Source organism: Nematolebias whitei, chromosome 1, assembly GCF_014905685.2.
Source record: "Nematolebias whitei isolate Nwh7 chromosome 1, NemWhi1, whole genome shotgun sequence".
NCBI lineage: Eukaryota > Metazoa > Chordata > Actinopteri > Cyprinodontiformes > Rivulidae > Nematolebias > Nematolebias whitei.
Genome location: NC_056498.1, coordinates 90,277,770 through 90,280,680, shown reverse-complemented (window position 1 = coordinate 90,280,680; position 2,911 = coordinate 90,277,770).

The window sequence follows — 2,911 nt, the reverse complement described above, 5'->3', positions numbered from 1 at the left end:
TACAAATGTTGATAATCAAAGTGTTTTAGTCCAAACCATTTTAGATGTTCTAGTGAAATAATCATTTTTTTATTAACTGTGAAACAGTAATAACGATTTTTAATCCTCATGCAAAGTTAGAATTCATGTTAAGGTCTGTTACAGAGTAATTATGCATTTTCTGATTTTCTGTCTTTGAATGAACAGTGTTGGTCCAAGATTGGACTCAAACGCAGACAAGTGTTGGAACGAACTGTCTTGTTTTTACATCCTCTCAGACGTAAATAGAGAAGCTGGCACCTGTTTTCCGCCAACTCGTCTAAATATCCCTCTCGTCTGTCTGAAAAACATTTTCAATCTGTTCCATAACATTCTTGCTGTTTTTCCTGACTCCTAGTGACCTCTTACGTCACAAAACACACCTCTGTCTTGTCGATATTGACCAATCAGAAACTCCCAAATGAACCGGAAATAGAGCTCTTTAAAATGTCGGTACTTCCTAGTTTAAACCAGTGTCTGGAGAGTGGCGGAGAGTGTCGAGAGTCGTGTGGAGTTTCCAGTCGAGTTTGCAGTCGAGTTTGGAGTCGTTGCAGCTCCCGTGCTGGGAAACAGGAAGATCCTGACATGACCACAGAGCTCTTCCGAGTCTTATGGGATTATAACATCTTCCACCTCTGGGGGGAACACTGACGGACTCCACTCATGTGAAGTCCACTCGTGAGGTGAATTTGTGTCGGACGGAATACCGTCACTACTTCGGACGATTCACAGCTGTTCCTACGGAGACGCTGAAAGGGTGCGTTGAATGGACTTTCGTACCGGTGGGGACATCTCCAGGTAAAAAGTTGATTTATAACACCTAAGCGTACTGGGGAAGAAGCTGAGAAAAGCCCGGAGAGTGCCGTCCTTAATGCTGACTCAAACAAACCCCCTCACCCATCTTTTTCTCCCTTTAAACTTCATCTTTCCATCTTTAAAATTCTTCTATCAAGTAGAAATCATTCCAGATATTTTAGAAATGTCTGTGTAAAGTTCTCATCCACCGCCGTGTGGATAATCAAAATTGTACAGTTTGCTAAAACTAGCCATGTTGTTATTTTCCATATTTTGCCAATTAATGTAAATGTGTGATGTGTTAAACTTTGATTCTGTTAATAAATGACCGCATTCATTTTGATGGGTCAAAGGTAATTAACGTCTCACGTTACATTTCTAAATTCAATGCACATTATATACAGTCCAGAAAAATGAAAGAATCCGTTTAATTTATGAATATATCTCATGCATATGTTCATCTACATGTCTATAGAGGTCACACTCTCTGCAACCTCCTTCAGCTCATCCAATAACTCTTTTGAGTTCATGCTGTCCACCTGTTCACCATATGGATGTAAGGATCCTGTGAGCAGCGTCAACGCTCTCTCTAAACAGTCCTTCATCTCACAAGGATCAAAATCCTTTTCTATCACACCTGTCATGGTTATTCACTGTTTAGCACTCATCTGATAAACAGTTGCCAACTTCAGATTATTTTAACAGGTAAATATTTGTATGCAAGTGTCATGTGAGGTTCACACACTTTTTTAAGCTCTGGATTTACTCAAAAGTACTGTCATAAGTCAACTTATTCAAATGTGGGTACCTATTTGTAAGTTTTACCCCAATTCATGAATATTCTTAAGTAAATGCTTCTCAGGCAGTGTTACTTAACGTGCTTAAATCAAACAGATACTAGAACCAGGCTCCTCAGTGATATTTACTCTAAAGCACTTAACATTAAATAAACCTGCAATTTTTCTAAAAGTTTAAAGCAACTTTAGTTTTTAAACGCTTCCTTAAGCCGTTTTTTTCCAGAAATTCGCTATTTTAAACAGTCATTAACCAGGTCGGGTGAAAAGAAAAAGAAAAAAAATGTTGAGGAATTATCAGTCTCCCCTTCAGGAAAACTGTTATACTCCTCTTTCAACAGCAGGTGGTGGTGTAAGCTTATTTATACCAGCAGGAGTCTGACAACTTCCTGTGGATCGTTCGTTGACATCCTGTTGTTAGCCGCTTAGCTTAAAATTAGCATCGGCTAAACTCGGTTAAATCAACATTTCTGAACGGATTTAAAGCTTAAACGTGGCGTTGTTTCAACAAGCACGACTTTTTTGCATGAAACATGAGTTTTGTGGGACATGTGGCAGCTCCATTTAGTGATTTTAATTGTGCGCCAATAATTGGATTTGTTAAAATATATAAAGCTCCCTGGATGATGTCATCTTGTGATTGGGAGTTTAAAAGGTCAACGTTTTCGTCTTCTCCTGCCATTATCTTCTATTTAAAAATTAAATAGGAGGATGTAGTGTTTTAGGTGGTAAAATAAATCAGAAAAGTTTCCTTTTTCTGATATAATTACGCTTATTTAGTGTTCTAGCAATTAAACGTGTATTATCTTTTCAGCAAATGAGTAAACTTTATCAACTCTGTGAATATCTGGACCGTATCTTTAAAAAGTTTCAAATTTTTCATTTTGCACCTCCATTTGAGGAATTATCAGTGAATGAAAAATGTCTTGGTAAATGCCTTTCTGGCATAAACACCTTTATCACTTTTTAAATGCAAGATAACAGTAATAATTCAGCTTGAAGAATGTTTATTAACTCAAAAATGCGTCTGACAGAAATAAACACGTATAATTTCACCCAAAATATCCTAAAAACGAAGTGAAACAGTGATTTCAAGTTTCTAACAGGAGGTGGCAGTATAACCTTATTTTATTTTAACCCTGACACTGTTAGTGACGACCAGTAGGAGTCGCGATGACTTCCTGTGGCTTCGGTGACATCCGGTCGTTAGCTGTTAGCTTAAAATTAGCATCGGCTTGCGTGGTCCAAAAACACCATTTAATGACGGATTTAAAACTTAAACGTGGCAAAGTTTCAGCGATTAG